The sequence below is a fragment of the Felis catus genome, chromosome E2, assembly GCF_018350175.1.
Source record: "Felis catus isolate Fca126 chromosome E2, F.catus_Fca126_mat1.0, whole genome shotgun sequence".
Classification (NCBI taxonomy): domain Eukaryota; kingdom Metazoa; phylum Chordata; class Mammalia; order Carnivora; family Felidae; genus Felis; species Felis catus.
The window spans coordinates 1,608,214-1,614,993 of record NC_058382.1 but is presented as its reverse complement, the minus strand read 5'-3'; positions in this window follow the sequence as shown (position 1 = coordinate 1,614,993).

Here is a 6,780-nt window from a genome sequence, read left to right as displayed (position 1 = left end):
CGTTCCACGACTCCCCTCCACTCCTGGGGTAAACCCCGAATCCTTCACGCGGCCCATCCACGGGGCCTTCCCTGGTGGGGGACGGGCCTCATTTACTACCTCTTGCACGACGCTGGCCTCTTTTCACTCCCTGTCTCCCTTCACTCCTCCGCCTGCCATGGGCTCTTCCTCCCCACTTTGCCCAGCGAGGGCACGCTTATCCCTCACCTCTCATCTCAAATAGCATTTCCTCGGCGAGCCTTGCCCGGAACATGCTTCTAGATCATGGCACGGGTCCGTACTGTTCTCTGCTCCCCAGAGCCACCTTCAGGCTTGATGGTGTGCTAGGAGGATGTGCTTCACTCAGAACAGCTGTAACATGGTTCCTGCCTGTGACAGCGCGGGACACAGGCCAAGGTCACTAAAGGGTAAGGTCCAGGGAGACTGAGCACCAGCGTTCAGGTGTCCCGTCCAGGCACAGTCACACAAGGCTTAATTCTTTCGGCAAAGGTGTGACAGTATGTTCAGGCATCGCCAATGAGGGAAGCTCACCGAAGCTTTAATGTCGGGGTTTCTTACTGAGGCACGCCGCACCTTCATGACTGACCGTGGGTACGTACTCCGGGGGTCCGCAGAAGGCAGAGATACAGTGTGTCCCAGAGCCTCAGGCCTACAAAAGCCACCATTCCCCGTGAGTCGCACCGTCCGCGTCAATCATCTGGTCAAACGGATGCAGCGAGCGGGGCCTGCAGATTCAGGCGTAAGATCACTTCCCAGGCCAGATGTTAAGCACTTAGATTGTCTTCCCAGAGCTGGTCAGGGGCCGGTCCTTTGGGATGTGTAGCACTTGAGCATCCAAAGCCTGTTCAGTTGGCCCATTTCTGCTCAGTCCGCCCTGCTGGCCCCTGGCCTAGGCTCTGTGACAGCAAAACGGTGCTATCAGCCTGAGCATCTCTATGTAGTGAAGTATTTCTGTGACAGGAAAACGGTAGTGTCATCAGAAATGTGCTAATAACCATTTGAAGGAGGCAGTGTAGGGTATGGATGGATTAAAATAACAATCCATACTGTGAAACCATTATGTTCATGTCCCTATTTTAAAAAAAGTTTTTTTAATTTACATCCAAATTAGCATATAGTGCAACAGTTATTTCAGGAGTAGGTTCCTTAATGCTCCTTACCTATTTAGCCCATCACCCTTCCCACAACCCCTCCAGTAACCCTCTGTTTGTTCTCCATACTTAAGAGTCTTTTATGTTTTGTCCCCTCCCTGTTTTTATATTATCTTTTCTTCCCTTGTGTTCATCTGTTCTGTGTCTTAAAGTCCTCATATGAGTGAAGTCATATATTTGTCTTTTTCTGACTAATTTCGCTTAGCATAATACCCTTTAGTTCCATCCATGTAGTAGCAAATGGCAAGATTTCATTCCTTTTGATTGCCAGGTAATACTCCATTGTATATATATACCACATCTTCTTTATCCATTCACTCATCGATGGACATTTGGGCTCTTTCCATACTTGGGCTATTGTTGATAGTGCTGCTATAAACATTGGGGTGCATGTGTCTCTTTGAAACAGCATACATGTGTCCTTTGAATAAATACCTAGTAGTGCAATTGCTGGGTCATATGGTGGTTCTATTTTTCATTTTTTGAGGAACTCCATACCGTTTTCCATAGTGGCTGCACCAGTTTGCATTCCCACCAGCAGTACAAAAGAGATCTGCTCTGTCCGCGTCTTTGCCAACATCTATTGTTTCCTGGATTGTTAATGTTAGCCATTCTGACGGATGTGAGGTGGTGTCTCGTTGTGGTTTTGATTTGTATTTCCCTGATGAGTGATGTTGAGCATTTTTTCATGTGTCAGTTGGCCATCTGGATGTCTTCGTTGGAGAAGTGTCTGTTCATGTCTTTTGCCCATTTCTTCCCTGGATTTTTTGTTTTTTGGGTGTTTGATACATTCCTTATAGATTTTGGATATTAACCCTTTATCTGATATGTCATTTGCAAATATCTTTTCTCATTCTGTCGGTTGCCTTTTAGTTTTGTTGATTGTTTCCTTCGCTGTGCAGAAGCTTTTTATTTTGATGAGGTCTCAATAGTTCATTTTTGCTTTTGTTTCCCTTGCCTCCAGAGATGTGTTGAGTAAGAAGTTGCTGTGGCCAAGATCCAAGAGGTTTTTGCCTGCTTTCTCCTTGAGGATTTTTATGGCTTCCTGTCTTCCATTTAGGTCTTTCATCCATTTTGAGTTTATTTTTTCTGTATGGTGTAAGAAAGTGGTTCAGTCTCATTCTTCTGCATGTTGCTGTCCAGTTTTCCCAGCACCACTTGCTGAAGAGACTGTCTTTATTCCATTGGATATTCTTTCCTGCTTTGTCAAAGATGAGTTGCCCATATGTTTGTGAGTCCATTTTTGGATTCTCTATTCAGTTCCATTAATCTGAGTGTCTGTTTTTGTGCCAGTACCATACTATCTTGATGATTACAGCTTTGTAATACATCTTGAAGTCCAGGATTGTGATGACTCCTGCTTTGGTTTTCTTTCTCAAGATTGCTTTGGCTATTCGGGGTCTTTTCTGTTTCCATACAAATTTTAGGATTGTTTGTTCTAGCTCTGTGAAGAATGCTGGTGTTATTTTGATAGGGATTGCATTGAATATGTAGATTGTTTTGGGTAGTTTTGTCATGTCCATATTTTTGTACTAATTTGGTTACTTTTCCTTTCTGATCAAGTGTGTGTGATAAACAACCCCCGCTGTCACTACCTTACATCATCATCCTTACCCACGGGGAATGCAGTGAGAACTTTCCAACAGATCTTCCCCCTCTCCTCCCCTTTCCATAGCCTAACTCCCATGCAGCACCCAGAGTAATCTTTTTGCAACATGAATCAGATGACATCAATACTTTACTTAAAACCCTGCCATAACTACCCATTTCACAGAGGGGATTTGCTTGTCTGTATTCTTGATGCTCTAAATTTGGGGCCTTGCTCATGGCAGGCAGGCGGCCTCCTCCCAGGATAACCAGTCCTCAGAGGTAGCAAACTACTGGTGTGGACTTGCCTTTCATATGCAAATTAGACAATACAAAGACACTAAGGGGAACCACTGCCTCCTTCTGGCTCTTTCACTTCAGGAAACAGTATTCTGTGCAGATCATCCCAGATCCTGGGACCAGACAAATCAGGACAGCCCTCCTGCTCTAAAGCCTGCTAATAGTATTCAAACTAGCCAATCCTAAGCTGTCTCCCCTGCCCTGCCTTGCCTTTCCTTCGTGCAAAATACAAAAGCTCGGAACCACATTTTGTCTTCCACTTCTGCCTCCTGACCCATCCTGGTCTCCAGGAGACCCTGAATCATGTGCCCTGCATCCTGAGCCTATGGATCTGTAGGAATAAACTTCCTTCATGATAATCATTTTCAGGTCTGTGTATGCTACTGCACGAGATCAACCAGTCCCTGGGTACATTGTAGAGCAAGCAGGAAGTGTATTCCAACCTCCTGTGTAGTCCAAGGCACCACAGCGTCTCCATTTCTCTCTCTGGCTCCTCTCCTCTCACTCGAACCCCTGCAGGTACAGCTCTGGCCACATTCTTGCCCCTCTTCAGGCTCCCAGGGCTCTCCCCCTTCAATTTCCTTGTTGTAGGTGTTCTCTGTGTGACACCCTGTTTCTTCAGATAAGGGCTCCTTCCCTCCTCAGAGTCTGTGCTTAGATGATAAATGTCTCATTAGACTTGTCCCAACCATGTTACTTAGTGCTGCAAAACTGCTTTCATTCTACTCTCCCACGATTTCTCATCTGCTCTACACTTTCCTGTTTCCACAGCACTCCCCCCGTCCAACCTATATTGTTTAGGTTTTTCATTGTTCTTGTTTTTAAATTATTAGTTGTTACGATGAAAGATCCTCTAGAACAGGAATGCATTATTTTTTGGTTTATATGTGTCCCCATTGTGTAGGGCAGTGCCTGTCCAAAAAATGGGCACTCAATAAATATTGATCAAATATATGTCTCTCTATATATTTTTTTCAAATCGTTATGAGGGACAAGAGAGAAGAGTGATGTTGGGGTGGAGGACTAATTTAAAATTGAGAGATAAGGTGAAACCTCTGTGAGGAGGTAATGGTTGACATGAACTGAGTCTCATCACCCTGGACCATCTGTCGACAATCCAGGTGTGAGTGACTCAACACTATATCCTTCACAGCATTTTGCAAAGTGCCTTCTCTCAGCTTCTCTTGGAAGTATCTGTAGAGCAAATGTTGAGTGGATTTTACCATTAGGCTACTAAATGCTCCTGGTCCCTTGGCACCATTGTTAGGACTATGGGTTGTTGATCTACTCGTTCCCTTTCTATGCTCCCAGGAACTAGCCTGTGACTCACAGGGAACTGTAGTCCCTGGGTAAGAGTCATTGTTTGAGAGTAAGATATGTTTGTGCTCCTGGGGCACCTAGCTGGCTCAGTCAGTTAAGCGTCCAACTTCAGCTCAGGTCATGATCTCGCAGTTTGTGAGTTCAAGCCCCACATTGGGCTCTGCCGACAGCTCAGAGCCTGGAGCCTGCTTTGGATTCTGTGTCTCCCTCTCTCTCTGTCCCTCTCTCAAAAATAAATAAACATTGGGGGAAAAAAAGATATGTTTGTGCTCCTGGTTTCAAGAGAACAGGAGAGATTCTACAAGGAATGGAAGGAAGAGCTGACTGGAGTGGACACCTGTTAGAGGACTATTCCCCCTAAAATGACAGGGGACAAACACGATGCAGATTACAGAATTCCAGCGTCATGGCACATAACACATTCCTGGCCAGGAAAAATCTGGGAGTTGGTGAGTTTTCCCACCGACAGAGAGCTACAGAGACCATTCACGGGGTTCAAGGACAGAGTTCCAGAACTGCTTTCAGCAAAGTTCTGGGGGAGATTGCTCTACAGCCTGAACCAAAAGTATTCAAGCTTCTTGGGTTCCTATGTTGTTGGATATTTGTTCTTCCCCAGGCTGGCTACTCCCAAATTTCTCTTCCCAGGTTCTCTGCTTCCCCAGAGCAAAATGACTGAGTCAGCACTCTTGAACTGGGAGTGGGGACAATGTCCCACTTCTGTCTGACACCCCCATTTGAGGTGGGGTGAGTGGGAAGTGGCCTCAACTCTTTTCAGCTGCCGTCTCGGAGTGTGGAAATCCTTCCATTCAGCTGGCACAAAAATGAGAGTGGACCAGTATTCTCAGAAGCGTGGTGCCCAAGGCGGAACCTCCAGCCTAGAAGTGGCGACCTGCTAAAAGAGACCTCTGGGGACCATACTGGCCAGGAACTTCACCTTAACAACAAGTAGCCGGGGGCAGGATGAGAGATGCTGACCTCCTGGCCCTCCTGGAAGATAACTCTCCGAGTGGGAGTTGGGAGTGAGGGATCCCTGCGCTCTCATCTGCGCCACTGTAGTGGATTTTCTATCTCCCTGAACTGGGAAGGTTGAAGGAGATTAAATGTCTCGGTTCAAAAACCGCAGACTCGCACTGTTTTTACAGAATTACAGATCATCTTGAATAAATGTTCTTCATTCGTTGTATAACCTTGTTGTTGTACATCCATTTCCAGAGATATTAAATCTTGTATGTTTTGGGTTTTGTTCGCTTAAAATTTTTCCACCAGTTTCACTAGGGAATGAGTCCACATAACTACTCCTGTTGTCAAGCTAGAAATCCCTCCTTGCTCTTTTTTATTTTTAAATTTTTATTTTTAAATAATTTTAGATTTACTGTAAAGTGGCATGTATTTCCCATTATATATAACTTCCACCCCAGCTTCACCTCATGTATTATGCAGATACATGGTACATTTGTCAAAGCTAAGAAATTGACATTGATATAACATTGTTTACAAATTATTTGGATTTTACCATTTTTTTTTCCTCCACTAATGTCCTTGTGTTGCAATATCCCATTCCAGGACACCAGGTTGCACTTAATCAAGTTACTTTGTTACACTTGTTTTTCACCATCCCAACACTTTTGATGAGTTTTCATTGGATATTTTATACAATGTTCCTCAATTTGCACTTATCTGATTTTTTTATGAGTAAAGTGGTGAGTCTGGGGGAAGGACATCACAGTAGTGAACAGTTTTGTTGCATCATACTATGTGGTACATGGTGTCAACAGGACATCACTAATGCTGCTAACCTTGCTCACTCGGTAAGGGTGGTGTCTACCCATTTCCTCTGCTGTCAACTTACCCTTTTCTTCTTTTCATCCTTAGTCACTAAGTCCAGCCAATTCAAGGGAATCAAACTCCACCATCTGAAATAAGGCGATCTATATGTTACTCGGAATTCTGTAGGAAGGTTTCTCGTATCTCCCTGTACCCATTTATGTAAGAGCACTACTGATTCTTGTTTCTTTAAAAAACAAATAAACATAAGTACTTACAAGAAATATGTGTGTTGGGGTGCCGGGGTAGCTCAGTCGGTTAAGTCTCTGGCTGGATTTCGGCTCAGGTCACGATCTCTTGGTTCGTGAGATCAAGCCCCGCACTGGGCTAACAGCACAGAGGGTGCTTGGGATTCTCTCTCTCTCTTTCTGCCCCTCCCTTTCTGGCTCTGTCTCTCTCTCTCTCTCAAAAGTAAACAAGCATTTAAAAAGAAAGAAATCTGTGTGTTGTGATTCCCTTTTTTACACATGGGGGAAAAATAATGTGGAGGTCTACTCCTTGGTGATGTGTTTAGTAATTGTGACAGAACAGCAGGGTCAAATACACACCCTGTTTCCATTTTTATAACTGTGTGTATATTCATTGGAAGCTGACTTTT